A 26,596-nucleotide genomic window follows, 5' to 3' on the forward strand; every position below is an offset into this window, starting at 1 on the left:
GGACTCATTTGGTTAAACATTTCATCTTATAAAGCTTTCCATGGTATAATAGCTGGGTGGCCTGCTGATGACAGAGGCCATCTCGCAATTGGATGGTGCAATAGCAGCTGGATGGTCAGTGGAACAACACCGGCAAAAAGATGTTTACCCTCAGAAGTATTCAGAATATTTTGACATGAAAGATTGCTCATAGTAACATCTTGCTAGACATTTCCCATGACACATCATTTTTGTGTTCTACTGCATGTACTATGCTCTTTGTCTCCACTATTACAAAAAAGAAACAAATATCCTTCCCTATCTTCTTAAAGGTCAGGGAACAAGTGTGGTCTATCCTCCTTCTCTTTTCAGCTCGTCCCTCATTCCTCCAATGGTGAGTTTCCCTGGGGACAGGTGTGTCACTCCCTTCATTCCTCTCTATCCACCCCTCCCTGGCGCCAAGGGACAGGTGTGGGGTGTTCTGGCCTTGCAGTGACCTCCATACCTGGAGGGGGGGAGGGGTCAGGGGTCCCCTCCTCCCCCTTCTGCCATTCTTTTCTTCCTGCACCTATAGGCCTGCCTTCTCCCTCCATCTCAACCTGCTTCTAAGGAGGGAGTTTGAATCTGGAGGGGGACACAAGGGAGGTAGTAGGGGAGATCATTGGGGCAAAAGATCAAATATAGGGGGGGGGGGGAGAAAATGCAAAGGAGTCAAACATCTCCCAGGGTGAATTTACTGAGTGTGTGAGTGAATAACAAAGCCAAGAGTCAGACAGAGTGGGACAGACATGTGATATGCCACAGCCCACCAGTTTTCTTTGTTCTGTCCCTCCAGCAACTGACAGACAGGACAATAGCACCTGGCACTGCTCCTACTCTCTCTACCGCTCCTCCCCTCCTTTTCTTTCTGCATTCTCCTCATATCTCGCTTGCCGGCTCGATTTATTTCAATGTTGCACCCTTGGACATGGGGGAAGTTTTAAATAAAGCCAACAAAACCTCATAATCATGTTTTGGTAATTATGCGCTGGGATGACTCTCACCTCGAGTTTCCACTCTTGTCTCGGTGCCTCGATCAAACACAGGGCCAAATGTGAACCATGGGGGGAAAAACGCAGCATGGAGCATTGTGACTGCAGAGCGGAGAGGGTGCATGTACAGATTTCTTTCTAAAGCTAACAAACAAACATATACATCTACACAAATAACCCAGGTGTACCTGGAAAAAAATGGTCCAGGTATGCTAATTCTATATTGTTGAATGTTGCCTTCACTCAACTATTACCCCCAAAACATTGATGACTGTCATTTGTCTGCATTTATTAGCTCCTGAGTAGCAGTGGATGTAGATCTAAGTTTTGTTGTAATACTTAGAACTTACATATAAAGCAGCAAATTATCATAACTGAGTCATTTTAACCAGTAAATAATTGGCTTTTTTGCTTGATAAATGAATTAAATAATATTCAGATTAATTTATATCAACTATTTGTTGCAGTTTTTCAGATATGAGCCTCGCTGTTCCCTTGATAGCAACCCTTTTAATAAAGCCATCCCTCTCTTCAGTGGACATCTTCTTGCTGCACTTTGATTTACCCGTTTCTAAAAGTTATGAATGACCTGGCTGAAGTGTCTGATATGGTTGGACAATGCATTGTACCAACTAGTTTATTTGAAATAACCAGAAGCATTAATTCTGAATTTTTCTTTTTTCTTTCCCTCTTTGCTTTTATCTCATTCTGTTTGAACTCTTCACCCCATGGTTGCACTTCTGACTCAGTCCCTGCTTTGCTTCCCCACGCAAAGCACACAAAGCCTCATTGACACACTCATACACCTGCCCTACATTCAAAGACAAACCCGCACATTAGTGTGTAGAAGAAGTCTGCTGTTCTGTTGCCTTAAACAAGGTCAGACAGACATTAAGGCATGTTACAGTCATTTAAATATCTTATCTATGGGAGAAGGTGTTGTCAAAATGCTACATGTGCTATAAAACTAAATCTACTGTATAGCAGGCTGGAAAGAAACACTAAGTATTGAGCAGGGGATTTTGTGTAGGGAGTGGAAAGCAAGGTATGGAAGGGCCCCTTTCCACACTAACACTCCAGAGACCTATCCATTGTCCAGCCAACATCCTTTTTGTGTGTGTCAGTGTAACAGGATGTCCCTGACATCTCTGAAAAGCAACTTTACCTCCCTCCACACCCATTCCTGTGCATTGTTTCCTACAGAGAAGCAAGACGGACAGAAAAGGAGTTTGTGTGTGTGTGTGTGTGTGTGTGTGTGTGTGTGTGTGTGTAAGAAAGAGAAAGAAACAAAGCAAGATAGTAAAAAGGTGTGCATATAAAAGAGACCGAGAAGGAGTGCACATGGGAGATATTATTGTGCAGCAAAATGTGAGAGTTTTTTCTTAGACAGGGAGTCAGACGGGCAGACAGGGGGAGTCGGCCAGAGATGACAAAGGGACTGAAAGGAGGAGAGGAGAGATTGAGGGATAATGGATGATAATGTGAGTAACATGAGAGGAGCCAGTGAAAGAGATTATCTGATCTGACTGCTCTCCATACAGCAAAGACACGGTGGGCACACACGCAGAAACACACAGGCCAAACAGGAGATGAGCAAGAAAACACACTGCCCTTTTATTTCCCTTTGTCCCCCAACACCTTGCCTTACTTTATTGCTTAATTACATAACATGGAGTAGGTGATAGGGCTATGCAATTAATCAAAATTGAATCGTGATTATGATTTTGGCTCCCACTGATCACAAAAACAGAATAATTGATTAAAAACAATTATTTAGCTCATTACGTTTTGCAAGTAACCTCTTATTTTCTCTTGTGTTCAGAATGAAAAAATAAAGTTTAAATAGGAAAAGTATTAAGGCAAATTTCACAGTTGTATGTGCTTTTTTACTGTTGATTTATTTAGCTTTTTCCACAGTTTTTTAAGTTCAATAATTGCAACATCTTTCCAGAAGTCAACGAGTAATCGTGTTAAATTATCGTGATTTCAATATTGACCGAAATAATCGTGATTATATTTTTTTCCATAATTAAGCAGCCCTAGTAGGTGAGAAGCCAATTCCTTGTCATCATGTTGCCAAGAAGAACACTACATATACATTATCCTAATTTTCAATTTGGGACTGACTGATGTTTCGGAGCCTGTCTTGGGATATAAAGTCCCTCACCACCACAAGAAAAAAAAAATACTAAGCAAGGTGAGGAGGATGTGTTGAATTAACACTACAATGAGACAAACTGTCCAAGATTCTGAAACAATCACATTTTGTTAAACCACAGGGAATACTCTATTTTTCTAATTGACTATCCTCCATCCATCCATATTTAGATTAAAAACTCATATGAACAGGGTGCGATTATCCGACTATGACTGTAGTTGACAAAAATCCGTTATTATCCTACATAGCCAATACTGTGATGCCAAGACAATATCATAATGAATGTGTAACAGTCACATAGAAATAGGCCACCCCTCCAGGCACCCTTTTAACTAAGGATGGGAAGGCTAAAAGCTCAACTTCAACACAACCTAGACAACGCAGCACTGCATCCTGCTACCTCAACAAGAAACATACTAAGGATGAAGGCATCCACATGGTATGTTGTGTACAAACGCAAGCTTCAGAGGACTTTCAGCCCAGTATTATTTAAAGATACAATCTGAAAATGGTCAATAGTGCCACACTCCAACAATCATGCAAAAAGCAAAGTAGATGTTTGGCAGGCTACCTTGCTGATTCCACATGATGTGGTTCCACATTTCCTTCTAGGAATAGTTTGACATTTTGTGAAATACGCTTTATTTGCTTTCTTGCCAAGAGTTAGATGAGAAGATTGATACCACTCTCTGTCTGTACAGTAAATATGAAACTACAACCAGCAGCTGGTTAGCTTAGCTGAGCTGAAAGACTGGAAGCAGGAAACAGCTATCCTGGCTCTGGTCAGGTTAGGGTTGGACTCACATGTATAAGAGACTGCTCTGTAAAAAATGAAATAAGCTAATAAGTAGTCTGGCTCAAGAGATGTACTTTACTGGGAAAAAAAACCTGACATCCGGTCACGGTGCATGAGAGATGCACTGGATTTCCCTCCCCTCTCGCTATCTCCGCTATCAGGGCTCAGGATGGTTGTGGTTGGTTTAAAGGAATTCAAACAAGCCAGATTGTTTCCCCCCCTATCCCAGAATAGATAGGTGGTGTAGTCAGACCATACTTTATTGCTGACACAGTGGTGTGGAGATAGCAATGCAAAACTAGCTAATATGTGACCCACCGCAGTGTGGACAGTGATGTAACAAAATGTCCATGTCTTAAAATGGGGATATCATTTTCAGTGTAAGAAGGGCCCTTGTTTGGGAAGAAGAAGATCTAGCTCTTCTCTCAAGAAATGCCAAAACACAGACCGAAGGAAAAAAATCATGAGTACTGTACCACCAACAACATTTGAATGTAGATGAAGCTGGGGGGGGCAGTGCCATAAAAAGCTCCATCTGTCTGCTGCTCTGTCTAGATCTGTGGGATTCTGGGTGCTTGCCCAACTATTTTTCCGCCTGACTGTGTTTTGACAGAGTGTATATGCGTTCTTCAGTTCAGTGTATTGGGCTACAGATGAATCATGACTTTGAACTTTAAAATCTAGAGGCTGAATGAAGTACATCTCGCTGCATGTGTTGAGATAGTAACATCTCATCTCAAACATAGTTAATAATTAAAGAGTCTTGAATCACAAATACTGATTGTTTAAGACTTTCTTGTTTGCTATAATTCTGTGGGCCGAGTTGACTTGGGAAACTTTTTGAGAAAATGCCTCGGAGGCAGAGGGCAGAGGTTGGCTAAAATAGGAACATATCATCGTAATTTGACCAAGAGAACTTTTCCATCTGTGCTACAGTGTGCACTTGACTGTTTGGGTTGCTGAACACATTTGCGTGTGTGTGCGTGTGCATGTGTGTGTGTGTGTGTGTGTGTGTGTGTGTGTGTGTGTGTATGTATGTGTGTGTTTGCTTAATCCATAGACAATGAGGGATGTGTATGATATTTCTTGGGCTTTAGCCTTGATGACAGAAGTGATTTTCCATTAAACTACCTTGCCTCTTTGTCTATCTTCTTTCTTTCCATGTATCCTTCCTCTTTTCTGTATCTCTTTCTCTTGCTCTCTTTCCATCTCCCTTTACCACCTGTCTTTTTATCTTCCATCTGCCTCCATTTTCCTCTGCTGTCTCTCAGTCATCAATCTCACCTCTCCATCTTTCTACGACCTTGGTCCCTTCATACTACCTCCCCTCACACTGCACCCATCTAATTTCACTCTCCTCCTGCTTCTCCCCCTTCTCTTTCACTGTACATTTTCAAGCCTTGCATGTGCTGACAACCCCAATGAGGTGGTCCACTGGCAGACATCTGAAAAATGTAGCTGTGTAATTATGACCACTCCTATGTAGACACAGACACAGAGCAATGGAGAGGGAAAAAAATAAAATCCCACGATGGAGAAAGATGTATTTAGAGTTTAAACACTTAAAACATAGGGCCCTATCTTGCACTCAACGCAATTGCCTTTGTACACCGACGCATGTATCATTCCTATTTTGCACCTGACACACAAAATAGGATTTTTCTCTCCACAGACGCACGTCGGTAAATTAGGGAATGTATTTGCACCCCCGGGGACAGTTCAGCGAAAAGAAGAGGCGTGTTCCAGCGCAAACGTTCCCTGGTGCTATTTTGCCGTTTCAGAAAACAATTCCGCCACAGACCAGGAAAAACCTAGTCTAAAGTCAGCGGCGCATTATTCGGATGCTATTTTAGGGGCACATTAAGGGCAGTGGTGGCCTAAAGCTTAGAGAAGCAAGCTTGTGACCGAGAGGTCGTCGGTTCAATCCCCAGACCGCCAGGATAAAATCTGGGTGGGGAAAGTGAAAGTGCAGCGCTTGTCCCTCCCTCATTACCACCACTGAGGTGCCCTTGAGCAAGGCCCTTATCCTCCAACCACTCCAGTGGAGCTGCTCAGTGGCCAGCAGATCAGACTGTGGTTGTACCGGGCAGCTTCCAGGTATGAATGTGGAACTGTGTGAATGTGATCAGGGTGTTCCTGCAAAAGAGAGGCTGCCTCTCAGTGAACCTTCACTGAATAAATAAAGGTTAAATAAAAAAATGCTTGGCCATAATGTAGCGTGCGCACAACTCGCATACACTTTGCTTCTCTCATCTACACGGACGCACCAATTCCCATTTTTGCAAACCATACATAAATACAAGGAAAAATATTACTGAAAATGCGCTTCAGGTGTTTGGATTAGAGGCATTTTACAGTACAGTCGTAGCATTCTTTGTGGCTTGTGTTTTACACAACATGTCCATGAATCATGGATGTGTTGATGACATAAACGAGGAAATATTTGAGGACTTAAGGAGACGTGATGTTGAACTACGGCGGGATTCGACACTGCGGCGGGATCTGGTCCGGGAGTGGCAAAGCGCGATGCGCTCCTGGTGGAGCGGGTGGACGGAGATGGAGTGAGGGGAGGAGGAAGGGGCACAACAGGAGCAGGTGGTGCGTTTGGAGGCCCACGCTCCATGGCTGCAACAATCCTCTCCATAATGTGGAGATGCGCCCGAGAGGCCGCAGCAACATCGCCACCTGGTCAAGATGGGCATTTATTACTTTGCTGCATCGCTGACAGCTCCTGCTGGCGTGCGCCAGGCAAATCCGCCGTCATAATAGCAATCCGCCTTGGAACAAGCGCTCCTGCTCTTAAAGGGAATGTGAGATGACGCTCTGATTGGTTTATTGAACGTTACATCCAAACCACACCTAGCTATTTCAGACCAACCCATTTTAGATTTGCGTCGGGCGCCGACAAAGCTACTTGCGTTTCACGTTTGATACTTGCGTTTCAGATCGTTAAAATAGGGCCCTTAATGTCAGACCCAGCACAGATAGTGTGATATGCGTTTTAGTTATATGCACGTGATTGATTGCACATGCGGGAAATGCCTGCAGCCCATGCGATGCTCATAGAAAATAAGATCAAAATGAACAAAACCAAGACTACTTGTATGCTGATGCATGAGTACTGTATGTTGTTATATTATCTACCTGTGCATGCAACTCTTTGTGTTTGTGTGTCATGGTGTAATGTCCCACCTTTAAACAATTGTCTGTTAGGAAGGTTTGTAGTGTCACAAAACAAAGGAAAAGATGGCATCCCAGCGGAAATGTATGTTTGTGTGTGTGTGTGTGTGTGTGGGTGTGTGTGTGTGTGTGTGTGTGTGTGTGTGTGTGTGTGTGTGCATATGTATGTGTGTGTTTTGTCTGAGAGAGTGTATGGGAGTGAAACAAAGATGGAGGATATCATATCATATACAGCCATTGTCAGAAAGGTTTACAGTATATTGTCAACTGTGCCAACATAACAGAATAAGGGACATCCCCAGCAGAAGTGTGTGTGTGTGTGTGTGTGTGTGTGTGTGTGTGTGTGTGTGTGTGTGTGTGTGTGTGTCTCCTGTGAAATATGATGTAACCTCTAAAAGAATAAATATGAATAAAGATTCTAAACCTACAACATCATAGCCAACAGTAGATATTGGGATAGGAACAATGCCATTTACTTTCTCTGTAAAACTGCATAAAAGGCCTGGTCACACAAACAGTTGAATTGGTGAAATTCAAAAATCAATTAATTCCAATGGAAACTCTGCGATCAGTGGATTCAACAATGGGGTCAAAGTGCTGTAAATCTGTGCATATTGTTATTAGTTTGACTTTATTTATCTTCCTATGTCGCAGTATAAACTGCGACAAAAAAGAAGAATGTTTTGTAGACAGTTACAAGATAGGAGTTGATGGTATGAATACATCTGTGTGAATTTATTATCCCATTAGCGATGTTTTGTTAACCGACAGTGATGAATGAATGCCAACTGACAGCAAGCTTGCAAGGTGGCTTTTATTGTCCTTCAATAACTCTTTACTCAATTAATTGATGTGCAATCCTGAGAGCAAAAAATCATGGGGGAATAAACAGTATTATTACTATACAGGGAAATTAGAAAGTTCAGCAAGCTGTTACGATTGACTAGTGCTAGGCTTGTTTGTTTCCGGCTGGCTAGCCAGCTACAGTATCCCTATGTCACCAGACTTAGAACCACATATTTCGTAAAGATGCAGGGATTTATTTAGCTTATTTGTAAATATTACATTGTCTAGGTTTTATTATTCTGTCAGTTGCTGCTATCAACAAAGTTAGACTTTAAGACCAACCAAGACCTTAAATCTAAAGCCTGTACTTTTCAATCTATCATATTATTTTAGCTCTGATATGTAACAACTTCAAGAGGTCCCTAAATAATTTGCTGCAAAGCTTTAAGATTAAAACACTTGCTTTCAGCCCCAGTGGAAGTGAGCTCTATGTAGCCACAGAAAACATCGTTAGAGTTTTGCGGTATGCAAAAGCCCTCCACCCATGACAATAAGACCAGAGGAGCAGCGAGCCGTTTTAATTGCCTGAAGCACTCCGTCCATGCTCTAAACCTTTAGAAAGCCATATCCACCATTTCAATCAGCACTCTTATTCACCCTTTCTCTCTCCTTCACTCTGTGCCTCTCCCTTTCTTTAACTCCCCCTCATCTTTCTGTCCTTCTCCCTCTCTCTTAACTAGCTCTCTAATTCTTTGGCTTTTAGGCCTTTATTCCATTCAGCCTGTCCTATGAAACCAGCTAACTAATTCATCTCCAGACAAATTGCTAATCAGCTGCGGACAAAGAGAAGAGGAGAAAAGAGACTGGTCTTCAATAGAGCCGATCGCTGTTTTACTAAACGTTCCTTCAGAGGAGGAGGGGAGGAGGATGGGAGGAGGAGGAGAGTGCCTTTAAATGTGTGTGTGTGTGTGTGTGTGTGTGTGTGTGTGTGTGTGTGTGTGTGTGTGTGTGTGTGTGTGTGTGTGTAATTTTGGTTTGCGGGGGTATTTGTGAGGGTGGGGGTGTATGTGTGTACTATGTGTGTGTGTTCAGTAAGACGGTGTGTGTCCTCATCACCCCTCCTGCCAGGGTTCACCACTTTCTGTATGCCGAGGTTAACGACCTTGCCGTCCAATCACATTCTCCTGTCAGGGCCCCGTCGCCAACAGCAACAGGTGGTCTGGCCAATTGGTATCCTACAGAGCGGAAAAATAGGGGGAGAAAGAGATGAGAGGATGAAGGATGGAGAAAGAGTGAATGGAACGGACTGGATCATGAGTGTATAGTTTCCCCAAAATAATTTACTCTCAAATCACTTTTATGCACTGGCTTGTCATCCAGGTTCTTAATCTCTGACCATAGAAGCAGATAACGTTCCTTGTTAGGGTCATTAAGTAAATTCAGCACTCAGCACTGATGTGGACCCACCTGCAGCCAACACACAGCCTCCCTTGTGCCTGTACTTTTAAGAAAACCCACCTTATGTGAAAAACTGAGTGACGCCGATTAATTTTTTGTTTCAATGCCACAGCGATCCATTCAAAAGCTAGCTTGTGATGAAAGGGATGCCAGACTTGGCATGGATTCCCCAACCTGTACACTGATCTGATTTGAAAAGACAAGCTGCATCCAAAGCAAAAATGAGTGTTGCTAACCTGAGACAATTCTCAACCCAGATTTCTCTAATTCCACATCCCCAAACCCTACCTAGATCTGGCAGGCATATATGGGCCAAAGCTGGCTCACATTTCATCCTCCAGTGCCAGACTACAGTCAAGTGCCCCAATGCCTCCCAGCCATAATCAGCCTGACTCAGCCCAATTATAATCATGTTAAGCTGTCATATGACTCAGTAACTCTTATAACATGGACAGGACAAATTAAACTGCTATAAACTGAAAAGTTGGCATCAGTTTCTCAATGTTTCAAATTATTCTTAAATGACTTGAGCTATCAATAATTATGTTTGGATTTATTAGAGAGGGCATTCATAGGTATGTGAATGGGAGCAGGCTGCTATTTAGGGTTCTATGTCTGCACGTCTTTGTGATATAACATACTGTAGATTTCTACATGTTTGAATGAATGGAAGTCTCTTGAATAATAATAATAATAATAATAATAATAATAATAATAATAATAATAAGCTAAAGAGGGGACAAACAGTGCATTTATAGCTATAGTGCGTAGTTTCTCGCTCCCCCATGAGGAATTCTAAGTAATGACAACAACACTGTTGGCACGTCCACATGTTACAGCCTTCTGTGATCGTGCATGCGCCACCACCCCTCCTCCACACAGTTGCTAGTATGCAAGGAGGACACGGAGGATTAAAAAAACATGATTGACTCTTCAGACAAATTATCTTTACTCGAGCTTCTGCGCGGGAAAGTCACCAGACGACACAATCGTCTGAACATAGCCATACTGAGAAATCCAGACAGAGTTGTGTGGAGCAGACAGTCTTAATTAGCTTTGTAGCAACTCATTTGGCAATGGCTTGAATGTAACCGATGTTTATAAATTACGCACTAGAGCTTTAAGTAAATAGATTGTTGTTGTCTACTTCTGAAAGCTTTTTCTTAATCTGGTTGACACACCTACATTTCTGCTGGAGAAACCTGATGCTTTGCCTATATACACTGCTTATTCAGGTGTTGAACAAGGTGTATACAAGAGTGCATGTGCATGACAAAGTCTTTAGAAAGTATCGCTGTGACAGCATCTGGTAGGGATCAAATAAAAGATCATTACTTATAGCTGTACTACTATGAACACAACACCGCTGACAACAATCTAAACCAAAACTGACCAGAAAAAAACCTGCAGTGTCATATATCACTTTATAAACGTATGCCAGTTAGCTTAAAACATAAGTAATAGGATAGGTCAGATTGCTGAACAGCTGCATGTCAAAGTTGGTTTTCACAGAAACCAGGTTGTTGCAAAGCAACCGATATCCTGCCTTAACTTGAATTTCCTAATAACATGGTTCCTTGTGTTTATATAAACCCAGCAAATGTCACAGAGACGCACATGTGAGAAAGGATGGGCGAAAGGAGGGGGACAGGAAAGGGTGGAGCAGCGACACGTTTAATAGCTGTCAGTTGATGATCACCGTGATCCCTCTCTCTTACTCTCTTTCTTGTCCTCCCTCCCTTCAACTCTCTTTCTCTTAAGCCACTAATTAAGCAGCTAACAGACTCATAAAAAGAAGAAGGGAAGACAAAAGAAGAAGGAGAAAGGAAACATTAGTCTAGGCTGAGTGCCCCTGTCTCGTTAGAGAGAGAGGGAGACCAAGAGTGAGTGAGACTCAGCTCCAGCATCTGTTTGATCATTAACTCGGTTAGCCAGACGCAGCTATAAAACCTGTCACCCCTCCCCTCTTTTCTGTGTACTTATTCACAATTATTGAGCTCTGTCATATCTACCATTCCTTGCCTTCTATTTGTTTTGCCTGTGAACTTAAGTTATAAAATTCATATCAGCTTCTGGTTTCTGTTCACACACACACACACACACACACACACACACACACACACACACACACTATACAGACACAAGAAAGCCTATAACCTTCTTGTGAAGGTAGGGTAAGGAACCACTGCTACAAGTTCAGCATTGTATTTACTACAACGGACTGTCCAAAGGGGACATGGAAGGGGGTAAAATAAGGCCAATAGAGGAGAGGAATTCAGAAATTGAGATTTTAACCAGCTTTTCCAGATAGTGAATACAGTTTATCAGCCAAAACAGAGGGAAGTGAGGGAGAAAAGGAGGCAAAAAAAGCAAAAGATACAGAGAGAGAGAGAGAGATAAAGAGAGATAGGAGAAAGGAAAGAGGGACTTTGGCCTGTTTCCCAAATGTGATTAAATGTAGGAAACCAGGCAGACTGAATGTAGACCCCAGAGCTCCTGCTCTCACCATTAACCCCCTACTAACTGTGTGTGCATGTGTGTAGGTTTGTCTATATGGGACAAAGCGCTCTCAGAGGAGCGTTATAGTGCTCTCTTTCCCCAAACCCATTCACTGTGTCTGCAATACATATCCCATTGTTACAACCTTATCCAAATTAGATCAATACTCACATATGCTTTTCCTATCATCTTCAAATAGTTGATTCTACATTTGAAAAAGTAATGTCAACTTGATGGAATGAAGTTGGGAGTTTTTCCAGGGTAATGGTCAACTTTGTAGATGTAGGTCGGTGGAACGCAACTGTAGAGGATGGCAATGCAAAGGGAAAGAGAGACATTCAGGACTTTGTATTTGATGACATGTACTAAGCATCCTCATGGAAACAATAAAAATGTGTGCAAAACTGTCAACCTTGGGAAAATAATCAATCAATCAATACTTCATAAAAGCATCTTATTACCCATACAGCAGCATTGCATTGATTTCCATACGATTTTGAAATAGAATCATCAAAATAAAAGCAGCAGATGCAGAGATATCCTGACTAAACTAACAACTAAACTAAACTAAACTAAACTAAAAACTAACTAAAAGCATCTTTTTGTTTGACACTAACACATGCCGTGTAAAAGACCACGCCTTTCAAACTACACACCACCAGTTTGTAGCACAGACTTTTGGTCTCAGTCATTCTCTAATTCTATCTTCATTTTTTGCATCTCGTTCTTACAGTCTGTCTCTGTCTGAAGCAGTTTTAGCTTTGTAAAACAATGATGACATAATAATGAGCACTTGTTGCTTAATTCAGCGTGTGTCAGTTCACTTTCGAATCACAGCAGTTGGCTGCAGGCCAGATATGAAAGTTGATCTTTACATTGTCGTTTTCTTTGATTGATAATGTTGTTATGTTTTGTTTTCTGTCTCCATTTATATGTATTAAAAAATTTACATTCGCAAATTTCAAATTTCATATTTGACATTGTCATTTGTGTGTGCAGACTTTTACCCCTATATCTGACCTATACCTACACCTATACCAGTTGTTCATTTTGATGTGTAGTTTGTCGAATCCCTTTAAGGGGTCAGTATACTCCATGAGAACTGCTTGTCGGATGGTTGAATTGCTTCGGTAACTCCCTCCCTCAACATCTTTCTGATGTCACATTAGGGCAGTCAGTGTCCAAACATTTCTTTCTGAAACTGACGATTACGCCGCGATTGGCAAGCTTAGCTGGATGGAGGTGAAAAAAGAGCCAGGGTTTAAACTTCTCTCTCTTGCTCTCTTTTTTCATTCTTTACAAAAGTATTTCTTTCTTTCTTTCTTTCTTTCTTTTCACAGTTTCCCCCCCTATAAAGTATTTCTGTTTTAGCAACTCTGGCCAAAATTACATCTAACCCCTGAACACCCTGCCAGTAAAACACAAAACACACACACACACACACACACACACACACACACACACACAAAATGTCCAAACAAACATCCCTCACACTGATTAGGTCAGAACCAGAATCAACAGTGAATGTGACAGGACCAGCAGTGAGTAAGTGAGTGAGTGAGTGTGTGTTTGAGCTGGTGCCAGGTTTAATGATATTAAAGCACATATATGGTATGGTATATGCACATATATGGTATATATGGTGACTGCCTCGACAAATCTGCCAAAATATCTACAATTTATCTGAAAACCATAAAACATTACCATACCGCCAATGTTTAACAAGTGTTAAAGTGCAGATTCCAGCCTTCATAAACAGTTAATAAAAGTTATAAATCTCTCTCTCTCTCTCTCAGAAATCCACACTGTACTTTCTTTCCGCAAAAGTACAAATCATGTAATGTTTACTGTATTAGCAGATTTATGAAAAAGTGTGACAAAGTGAATGAGACTAAGACTAGAGGGGGGTTTCCTGAGACTTTGTCTAATCAGGACGCTGGAAGCCAAACCCTTCCGTTTATACACACACACACACACACACACACACACACACACACACACACACACACACACACACACACACACACACACACACACACACACACACACACACACACACACACACACACACACACACACACACAAGGGAATACACAGAGCTGAAGCAGTGTGATTCTCCTATCTTTTTTAGACCAAGTCCTCTGTGCCTTGCTCTGCATGACACCGTGCTCATACAAGCATACCACATACTCACAAACACCCCTCCACACACACATGCATACAGAAACATCAACATAACACGCAGCACATTCCTACACATTCAGTCACACATTACTGCAGCCTAGCTTCATTAATTTGTCGGCTATAAAGGTAACATCACAAAGTAACACACAGTTAAAATGGTGATTATTTAGCATGTTTGCAGCGTGTGTATTAGGCAGGCACATGCCCATAAAAACGTGAATGTGCCAACATGTGTTTTTTGTGTCCATGCATGGATGTGTGTACGTGTGCATGAAAGTGTGTGCATTTAAGTGTGCATGTGTCTGTTGGGGGAAATGGGCTAATTTGTCTGTGTATCCTGACCATGTTCATACGCGCTGCTGCCGCTGCTTTAATGAGGAACACATTTGGGCTGATATTACTTCCACATGCTGTGGAGACGGGGGGGGCTTTTAGAATACAAACCGCGCTTATTCAGCACACACATGGACACCCACTTACACTGGTCTTTTCTTTTTTATTGTACTCCATCTTTATAATTGTTGAAAAAGTTATGGGGTTGATTGGCAGTCTGCAGCAGCAATACAATGAGAAGAAATCATACATATATAATTCAGCCTGTGCAATCCTCAGTGCCAACCAATTTATAACATAATAAATATGTTGTAAACAATGGCTACAAAGTTTGTAACACTGAAAATCATCTTTCAATTGAGAATGACCTCTTATATTCGGGATATCATCAAGCATGTTCACTGCAATGTTTAAACCTTAGTTAGCTTACTCGCCAAAGCAGACGAGAAACTTGATGCTCAATTACTGACACTGTCGCTGTTTACTGAAGTCCATTATGCTAAATGTTCCCTGAAATGCGATTCCCAGACAGGTTTCCATGTAGATCCTGCCTTCTTCTGCTATGGCTCTAATTCTACTAGTACTGCCTGGGAGGAACAGACCAGGGCAAAAAATAGCCCATTGAACATCAAGTCTAGAAGATATCAGTTATACCTTACCAGTCAAGCCTGTCGCCAGACAGGAATGTTGATTTTGGGTGATTCTGCAAAACCCTGGATTATACGTTTACAGTTTTTTTTCAATTGCTAAACAACAGTGGGCACAACTGGACAACTACAACTACAGTCTGCCCAGCAGCAGTTCATGTGAATCAAACTCAAGTTCGTTTTTCATTGCTTGAACACAGTTTTCAAAACTCACATTATCCCATGGCTAGAACCACAACCTGCATAACACTGATTTCACAGCACTTTGTTTAAATGCTAACACACTGCTGTCTAAACTGTTAACCACACATTCAAAACCGAAGCAATTTCAACCCGGTGCATTTCAAACACTGCTGATTGGAATTTCAGCTGAAAGCCTCAGCAGGTGTCTTGTTTTAGACATGTTAGTGAACATATAATGTATATAGGGAAAGCTCAGAAAGCCTTTTTGTAAATAAAGAAACAAATAAGAATGAAACAGTTATACATTGTACCGTTTGAGAGAAACACGTAAAAGAGCAAAGATACCAATATGTCCAGGTATGTCTGAGGTTACATACACAGCTATAAAAAATGTGAAAACACTACCTTTACTATAGTAAAACTGCACACTTACTGTATTTCAGAAAGTAATGGAGGTGGAAGCAATGAAAACACCACATTAATTTGTATTTAGAGGTTATGCAGGTGCACGGCAAGCCAGGACATCCAATGTGTTGATGAAAAGTTGTGGCCTAATGCTGGAGAGAGGCAGGATTAGCCCCACATGTCTTTGTTACTATTACATACCTTTAGTTTGTAACTTTTGTTGTATGTATTACAAATTACTACAGACAAAATAAAAAAAAAAAAATATATATATATATACACAGTATATTTTAACTGCTAATTTCCATTCCTTCTTGTTTACCTTAAAAACTGGTATGTTCAAAAATAAAATGAAATAAAGTAAAAGAATTTCACTCTTCTTTAAAGAAAATATTTATTAGTGTGAAGAAATTATTGAAACTGTAAAGATTAAAAGTTTGTAATTTCTCTACTGGTGTTTGATGCTAGTATTTTTACTCTAAAGAGTAACGTAATCTAAAATGAATGTAATGACAAAGTGTTTTAACATATATTGTCATGCCAACTTTATATATATATATATATATATATATATATATATATATATATATATATATATATATATATATATATATATATATATATATAAAATAAATATGGTTATATATAGTTTGGGTTAGGCAACTAAAACATGTGGTTACAATTAGGTTAAGGTCGTGATCTCCCAGTCTCCCTAAATGAAAGTTGGAAGCAATACCACATCCATCCACCACCCCGACCTCCAAACACTTACTTTCTGCCTTGCTACATAAAGGGCACACTACTTCCTGCAGTGGCACTGAGCATTGGCATTGGACATAATTCATGAGATGCAGAATTGTTCAATATAAACTTCATTCCTGGATACTGGGCTATACCACCTGGCACAACAAAAAAGAGTTAGAAAAAAAAGTTATTTGGAGAAATCAAGTTAAAGCGACATGTTTTTCATGCAGCATAATCTTCTCTCGCTTGCATTAAATTACTTTGTGTATTAGATCCCACACCTCCTGACAACCATTCATTCAAAATCAAGTACATTTGTTAGAAGAACCTAAAAACGGTTACATCAAGAAAACAAAACACAAAGGACAAAATCACATTTGTGTGTGTGCACACATTACAAATTAGTGCTATATTTAAGCATTTTGGGTGTCAAGTTTTTGGGGGGTCACTTGGTGTGTGATGTCATTTGACAAATGATAAAGACCTCTCAGTTTGACACACACATAATGGATAGATCTGATCTGCTGACAAATCATTCATTGTCAAAGAGGAATGACAGAGTGAGGCACAGAGGATATGAAAGAGGGAGAGGTTGTGAGGGAAAGAAAGGAGGGAGGATTTGAAAAAGAAGTAGCCAGAGGGAGGAAGAGAAAAGGAGAGAGAGGAAGTCAGACGGACGGAAGAAAAACAGAGAAGCTAAAAGGGATAAAAAGATTTTTTTTTAAAAAGTCTTTTCTTTTGTTATCTGGGGGAATGCAGAGAATCGAATGCCTGGACATGTGAAATAGTGCAGACCTACACCCTGAGCCAGTTCACTTCCCCTGGAGGAAAGATATGGAAACAGGGGGAGGAGAAAAAATAAGTAGGGAGGAAAGGAGAGCCAACGGTAATGTGGGAGAAAATATATGTGGATTAACTCTTAGAGAGAAGATGGAGAATAAAAAGTGAGATGAATCAAATGGGGGACTTGAGAGTAGGAGGAGGAGGGGTGGAAGATGAGAAGGTTCGGAGGACATCATGCAGCAAGGAGGCGAAGAGATGAGGGGGGAGTGGAAAGGACAGAAGAAAATGAAGGAGGGGGAGGAGGAGGGGGTCATTAAAGAGCTCTAATGACCTGCTGATTGACAAGGGGCCCAAACTCTGACCCCAAATTACTACAGAGCCTGAGAACCAGTCCTCTGTTCTGCAAGTGTGTGTGTGTGTGTGTGTGTGTGTGTGTGTGTGTGTGTGTGTATGTGTATGTATATCTTTGTAAAGGTGAAATAGGAATAAGCATTTTCTACCCACACTCAAACTTCTGACACACCCCATAAAATATTCACTGACACACACGGTTTAACCACCACACCAACTGTATTCAAGCAAACAGGATTCAAATGTGCATTCTTCAACACTTACGTGTAGAGAAAACACAGCCTGTGCCAAACAGCCAGGCAATCTGTTATTGCTGAGATCGAACTAAAGTTTGCCAGCGGTCTCGTTTTTTTTTTTTTTGGTAAGCCTGTAAACCATAACAGTCAATTTGAGAGCATGCCCAAGGCTACCAAATATCAGTGTAACTAATCTATATTCATATCCTAGCTCACAGATATTCGTAACCAGGGTAATTAGGGTTATTAGAAGAAGCATCATACTTGAACAGGTAAAAAACACAATCCATCTCTGGGATTAAAACCTTTGCCCTAACAACAAGTGCATAGTTGTTAGACTCAGCTACTTATTGAAGCAGCTATACTGAATATTCAATGGATCGTAATGACTACTTGTGTGTGAAAGGGGCTGCTTGTAGTGACGACCGCACAGATCAAGTATCATCCACATCTCATGTTTACAGAGCGTTTTAGCAAATTTCAGCTCATTGTTTTGGTTTTCTGGTCCGCAACTTTACGGTTTTGGTTCACTCTCATCGCTCTTATCAGCGTCATTTTCGGCAGCAGCAGGCAGCTGTCATCAGCGAAAGAGCTCTGGTAAACTTACTGTACGCTAGCAACTAGCTAGTGACAAACATTAATAACTTTTTTGTTTTATTTTAATAATAACTGTTTTAAATTGTTTAACGGATAGTATTAAATGAAAAATGTTAACAGTTTAACCGTTAATCATTAACATCCCTACTGGCCACTCTTGGCAGTTTTGAGCTATTGATGCTCGTAGTGTGAACATAGTATTATATTAATCAGGTGGACACCCACTGCTTCAAGTTCGCCATACCAACTTGTTCAACCTCTAATGCATTATGGACATACAATAGACAAGATGTTTGTTAATTCAGCAGCAGCTTTCTGCATGGCCTTGTGGTATACACATCTACATAATTCATACTTGTTTGTACCGCTCTATCATCAGAACTCTCATTTTCTTTTTTTTCATTTTCTCATTAGTAAAAATTGCACATTCATGCTATGTTCTCTGTTTTTCTTAAACACACACACACACACACACACACACACACACACTCACACAAACACACATACAGGCAGGCAGTAAGATACAGAAGCAGCCAAACAGTTGTAGCTTAATGAAAACCAGATGAAGCAGCCATGAGATACTGCTGAAACACATGTTCACACACACACACACACACACACACACACACACACACACACACACTTAGCCCGTGCCCATGCTTTATCGCGAGCTGTAACAGCTCCATTTCTCTATAATCACAGTCTTTCTCTCATGCACACAAAAACAAGTCACACAGCAGGAGCAGCAGCACTGCTCCTTCATTACAGGGCTGTAAAGTGCAGAAATCTGTTTGGACCTGGTTAACATGCAATAAAACTCTGATTTTCCACTCACCCCTCCCCTCCTTTTTCTCTTTATGAGTAAACAAACAAAGTTGCTCTTGTTGACAGATACAATCACTCACACTCCTCAATAAATGTCACACACATTCACAGAATGGCAGGATGCATGCAGGATAAATGGGGCTCATTATTTATGGATTGTTTGTATTTGTACAAATGTGGTAATTTATCAGTGTTCACTTCAAACCAGGTGGAGAATCTGTTAAGAACAATCATTAATACAAGAAACTGGTTAATAATTGGACCTTTAAAACCATGATTTTTGTATTACTTTGAAGGACTCTGGTGCATATTTAGCAGCTTATTTGCAATTTCTCCAAATTTTTTCTCTTTATTGTCTATTACCGGAAGAATATTGTGAGCTGCTTTCACTGCAAAAGGACCACATGTTGATAACACTCTTTATGCAGCACAAAACACGGCAAGTCTGAATTCATGGGGAAATAAATCCATTTGAAAATTCATAAAAAATTCACCTGTCGAAATCTGTTCTTTTACAAAAAAAACGTTATTTTTTTGTCAAAATCCCAAAACAATAAACCTTAAAGATGAAACAAGATGAAACGAACAGCTCGTAGAGAGAGAGAGAGAGAGAGGGCACAATGAATAAGACAGAGATTGTGAGTGTGTGTGTGTGTGTGTGTGTGTGTGTGTGTGTGTGTGTGTGTGTGTGTGTGTGTGTGTGTGTGTGTGTGTACACATGTTTGTGTGTGTGTGTAATTGATAGGAGAATTTGGCCCAAAGCACAGTATGACCTCATTGCTTGCCTGATTTCTCAGCGTTCACAGTTTTACACGAGCTTAGGATCAGGTTAACATAGAAAGCTAGCACACACAGACACACACACACGCTTTACCATTCCACCACATCTTTCAACTGCTTAAGAAAGCTATTTTCCGAAGCTTAGACGAACCACAGACTAATTTGGGAGTGCACTGTGGCTGTTGACACATAAACACACACACTTCCACACAGAAACTGTAGAAACACATGGGCCTAAGTGCACCCAGATAACATCTTAAAACAACTATTACTTGTGGTGTATGGTGTGGGATAAGTGCTGAGAAGTGGTGACTGTTACCTAAAACAAACACCAGGCAGAGAAACAACATACAGGAGGGAATAGACAAGAGAGAAAAAAAGTGAAGTCTGACACAAGAGGGGGGAAGAAGAAGAGGAGGAAGAGGAAGAAGAAGAGGAGGAATAAAAACAAGGAGTGCATTGGGTTGCACACTTGTTAAATTTGCAACCTCCTCCTTTGTAACACAGAAAAAGATGATCTGGTCTTCAAGGTCTCCTTCTAGAAAGCTCTCACTGAGGAAAGGAAGCATCTCCTATCATTATTGATAAATGCAAGACCCCATCATTTACAACTCACCCAACTAGGTTTTGTGAAACCTGATCCAAATTTAGAGCAAAGAAGCAAAACTCAGATTTCACAACAATAATCAGACTCAAACTTTTGTTTCAGTTTAAATATGATGATGGAAAGCTATGTAGAATAAAAAAACATCTTATTTTAAGCTTTTGCACTTACATAATCTACTGTAGTGCATTTGTATGTCATGACAGTTTGATAATCCATAAGAAAAGGCATCCAAAAGATGCAAACTTCATAATGCAGCCAAATGAGCTGGCTAAAATGAACCATCCTATAGCTCGAGAAAAAAGACTAAAAGTAACAAAGAAAGAAAGAAATAAAGAGCCATTCAGTGCTTGGGCCCCTAGAAGGTTTTCAGTCAATCTTTTCTAAAGAACATAGAAGTAGAAAAGCAAGAACAGTGACAACACACATAAAACAAGAATTACAACAACCTGGAATCTACTCCAGAAACAGAAACAAGGGAATTAAAGAGTCTTGAATAAATGGGAGTGAAAAACGAGAGATGGAGGCAAGTAGCCAAAGACCTGCAGGGTTTGAGGAGCCCTGTAATGCTCCCTTTGGCTCCAAAGGTGAGAACAAGAAACCCACTTACACAATAATATACACGTACACACACAGTCTGTACAAGCAGTCATGTTTACTTTCTGTTTATTGTGTGCCACACACACACACACACACACTCACACTCACACTCACACACACACACACACACACACACACACACACACACACACACACACACACACACACACACACACACACACACACACACACTAGACATTTTGGGCATCAATTGCTTTCCTGGCAGAGAGCTGGCAGCGTTTGGTAGTGGAGTTTGTGAGTGTACGTGTGGTTTATGTCAGAGGTGTGTGTTTCTGTGCATTGTGTATGTGTATGTGTGTACCTTGTAATGCTAAAATGTGCAGCTGCAGACATGCTTTTACTGTAAAATGATGTACAAGATGGGTGTAAAGACAAAGGAGAGGAAATGTGTTCATCAGTGAGCAAGTCTGAGTGAGTGGCAAACTGTCTCTCTTTATCTTTGTCTGAGAAGAAGGTATCAGAAGGTCATTATGTGACAACTCATCCCATCTCGAAAGGAGAGCCAGCTGGACAACTTCCCAGCCTGTAGATTTATGGCAGTGTACTAACGGGAGACTGACAGGAGAAGGTCAGTACAACTCAAGGGGAGCAACAAAAACATTAGCTACAAACGTTATGTTAAAAAAAATCTCCCGTCCTTCATGGCTGAATATGTAACAAGTGAGCTTTAGGTTGTCAATAGTCGAGAAAGTACTATGATTTTAGAAGGAAAAAAGGAGACCTGTGAGGCAAAGAAGAAGAACTGAGGGGTAGCTACTTCTTCTGCACAGTTTTGAAAACATTTTATGGTGTATCAGAAATGTAATATAAAATATAACAACCAACTTCTGTGGAAGCTACAAATAAATATATGTGTCTTTTCCACTTGTTAGACAGATTTACCAACATGGCTACCATCATGTTCTGAGTGTGTAATAGCCTACACAAAAATGAGCAGGGGAAACTAGCTCAACATAGACCTACTGAGTCTCTTGAACTTGAGATATTTAAGATTGTATACAGGTAACACAGATACAGAGACAGCGAGGAAGAGGCACAAAGACAAAAACACAGACTACACAAATAGCGTTTTTCATAAGTCTTACACTGAAAACAGTTTTCTCCCTTTTCTTACATAGTTTATTGGCCTTGCATTTACTTAAAATCTGTTTTTGCCACCTTATGGATCTTTTTGTAAATTGCCTCCAGAGAGTTTGACAAACCTTTTAAAAACATGAACCTAATTAAACCTAATTAAGATTGTCAGCACTGTCAAGAACATACGTAACTCTCTATAGCCCCTTTCTCGTACTGTTATATAGTCCTTAAATAGTTGATCACAGAATGCAGTGGTTTTGGCACGTCTTTGTTTCTGTTGCAAGCGTGAAATACTCATGTGATTCAGGTCTCAGAGCCCAGGGATTATTGTAGCAGCCTTTATGACCCTTAATCAAATCACTACTTTATTCAATTTTTACACATTTCTGTGTGGAACACAAACTTATAGGAATTAAAAAGACAGAAGAAAAATGTGTACAATTAAAAAAAAAAATTAAAAACCAAGAGAAAATTGAAAGAGAGAAAGACAGAATCAAGAGAGAGATTTTATGGCCCAGACACAGCTGGTAATACAGTACATTTTCTCTCTGTGGGTAAAGAGAAGGTAGGAGGCCTCCTTCCCTCTCCACTAATCACACTTAATGATTCAAATGGGCCTAAGACATACCTTTCAAATCAAATCCACTTATAACCCCCCCCCCACACACACACACACACACACACACACACACACACACACACACACACACACACACACACACACACACACACACACACACACACACACACACACACACACACACACACACACACAAAATGAGGCACACTTTTACCCAAACTCACAGACACACACACCAACTTGTCTGGGAGAACAGCGAGTGATTGTTATAGAGAGGAGGATATATCACAAGAAGTGTGTTTGCCTGGATGTTTCCAATCCATCAGCAAACCCCTAACTAGCTATGCAGTGCCACAGCTAATTGCTCCTAATGACCTCATAGGCGCATGCACGCACGCACGCACGCACGGAAAAAGTATACTACACACACATATACAAGTGGCACATGTAAAGGAAAAAGAAGTTGAGCCAACTGGTGACCATAAAACACTGGCCTGTCAAAGTGTGTGTGTGTGTGTGTGTGTGTGTGTGTGTGTGTGTGTGTGTGTACTAAGTAAAAAAACCCTACAGCTACATCAGGCTCCTATAGAGGCATTTCCTGAAACCTCTACGCAGCAACAGATATCCTCTTTCACCCCCACCCCCAAACTGGGTGCAGACTTCTGTGTTTCTGAATGTGTGTGTGTTTGGCCCAAACACACACATTCAGAAACACAGAAGCGGTAGGCTTAGCCATTGCAAGCTTCAAAGTAATTTGCCGTAGGATAAAATAAAGCTTTACTTTTCATATTTCAAAGAATTACTATGTAAGTACAGAAAGTGTGTCAATGTGATCTAAGAGGGTTTCAGAAGGTAAGCAGACAAAGGCAGTGTTTGTTTCTTAAAATATGTTACAGCAAAGTGTGAGAGAGAACAAGCTAATTCAACCAGAGAAAAACTCACTGTACTATTACTACACCATTAGCATTGAAGGAACTCCCCTCCAGAGGGAACTGGGTCCGAATGAGCAGACGTGTATAAAGTACTAGAGACCCATACTTGAGTAAAAGTACAAGTGCTCCATCAAAAAAGTGACTTGAGTAGAAGTAGAAGTGCTCTTTAAGCACCACACTTAAGTAGAAGTACTAGTAAAAGTATTCAACATTTTTTGTACTTAAGTATTGCAAGTAGTTTATTTTAAAATCTACTACTCAAGTACTAAAAGTAAAAGTACAAGTATTGTGTTATTTAGTTATCAAAGAAAGCAGTCCAAAGTTTGAATATCATATTGTTTATATGATTTCAAATGTTTAGCCTAAGGCTGTAGCCAAAGGAATTAACAAATATTAAATATATTATATTAAAAATAACAAATACTGAAATAAAATGTACAATTATCACACTGTGCAAGTAAAATGAACATCTTCTCCAGCACAGTAATGATTAAAGCCCCCAAAAGCGTACCACACACTAGCTAGTAACATGTGTGATGTACAGGAAAGTTAGCAAGCTAGCAAAATACAGATAAACTAGCAGCTTCACATCACAGGATCAAACCATAGACAGTATATAAACTGGACCAACAGATCCCGTTGCTCTGGACGGAGACCAGTGAAGGATATTAGAAGCACTTTTCCGGTGAGCGCTGAGCGTTACTGCGCAGCCTCCAACTGAGACAGACGACGTAAATGTGACGTGAGCAACCTGTCTGAACATAGGCGCGGGAAGTAGGGGTGCTGGGGGTGCTGCAGCACCCCCTGTTGGTGGCAGCACCCCTTGTTGGCAAACTGCAATCAAGCCCGGATTACCCAATGGGCATTCATTATTATGGTGATAATTATCCAATCAGAATAAAATAAAAGTTGTTTACAAAAAAATCTCGTGATTGTGTGTTTTATAAGTCAGTATGATGACTGGACAGGTAATGATTGGGAGAAGGCCACATGCACTGTGTAGATTGGCTAATGGTAAAGGTGGGTGGGCATAGAGCAGGTTGTTTACATCGTACTGATTCAAGATCAGTTTTCTAAGAACGAGTTGAGATTGAAAGAGTGGAATTAATTTGTAACTGATCCCCGGTCAGATCGGGTTGCATCAGCGAGTGAAAGTGTGGAAAAGGGAGAGAAAGAAGCGGCTGCTATAAAAAATGTCCCGCGAATAAATAGATTTTTTTAAAAGAGCTGGGAATGACAAAGAGGAGGATGTCGAGGAGTTAGCCAACGTTAGCTTGGAAGAATCGTTGCCTTCTACCAGCTACACTCAGCCACAGCTAACGGTAGCTAACGTTAACTTTAGCGAAGTTGTTGTGGAAAAAGACAGCGATGAGGCCGGTCATCAGCATTACAGAACAAGGTAATGACACCTCAGGTACCATCATCTCTGAAGACCCTTCACTACGGGGACCGATTACAGAGACCGTCCGGGAGGAAATTATACCCAGAGGGATATTAGCTCTTCAGAATCGGGCGGCTAAACATCCAGCATCTCGGAGGGGGAACAAGGCTGGTGGCAGAAAGACACGCTCTATCGAGGCACTGACCCAACACCTTCACAACGGTGAAACGGTACCACGGGAGTGGATTCTATATTCACTGTCCACCGGAGACATTTATTTGCCTGTAAAGTGCTACCAACACACAGCAAAGCATTTGTAGTAGGGTTTAGCGAGCTGCTGAGGGAGCTTGACTTTGAGGATTTGATCTGTGACTTTGCAAAGAAAAAGACAAGAAATTAGAACTTCTAAAGTTAAGAGCTATTATGCTATCTGTAAATTGAGTAGGTTAATATAATCTGTTGTGACTGTGTGACTTCCCGCGCCTCTGTGTCTGAAAGTTGTAAGTCTTCTGGTAGCTGTGCCAAGAGAAATCTCAATCATTCCCAATCTTGCAGAGACGGAGAGCGTAGGTATATGTAAGGAGATAACATGGGCACAGGCTAATTATTGCTAACTAAAATGCTAGTTAACATTAGTAATTAAACCTAAACAGCTCATGTAAGTCGAAACTGAAATCTGCTGAACAGAGTCTACGCTCATCTGGACAAGCCTGCAAGCACTGTGAGAGTCATGTTCTTTGACTTCTCCAGTGCTTTCAACACCATCCGTCCGGCTCTATTGGGTGAGAAGATGACTGCGATGCAGGCGGAGGCCCCCATCGTGTCCTGGATTGTTGATTACCTGACGGGCAGACCACAGTACGTACGCCTAAAGAACTGTGTGTCTGACAGGGTGGTCAGCAACACTGGGGCTCCACAGGGGACTGTCCTCTCTCCTTTCCTCTTCACCCTCTTCACCTCGGACTTCAACTATTGCGAGTCCTGCCACCTTCAGAAGTTTTCTGATGACTCAGCAATAGTTGGCTGCATAGAAAAGGGCGATGAGAATGAATACAGGACTGTTGTGGGCAACTTTGTCACTTGGAGTGAGCTGAACCATCTGCAGCTCAATGTGACAAAAACGAAGGAGCTCGTAGTGGATCTGAGGAGGGCGAAATCATCTGGGACCCTTGTTTCCATCCAGGGGGTCCCTGTGGACACTGTTGGGGAGTATAAGTACCTAGGAGTGTACTTAAATAATAAGCTGGACTGGACTAGAAACGCTGAGGCTGGCTACAAAAAGGGCCAAAGTCGACTCTTTTTCCTCAGGAGGCTGGGGTCATTTAACATCTGTCGGACAATGCTGAGGATGTTCTATCAGTCTGTTGTGGCCAGTGCTATTTTCTTCGCTGTCACATGCTGGGGCAGTGGGTTGAAGGTCGCAGACACCAACAGACTAAACAAACT

Source organism: Perca flavescens, chromosome 3 (assembly GCF_004354835.1).
Source record: "Perca flavescens isolate YP-PL-M2 chromosome 3, PFLA_1.0, whole genome shotgun sequence".
NCBI lineage: Eukaryota > Metazoa > Chordata > Actinopteri > Perciformes > Percidae > Perca > Perca flavescens.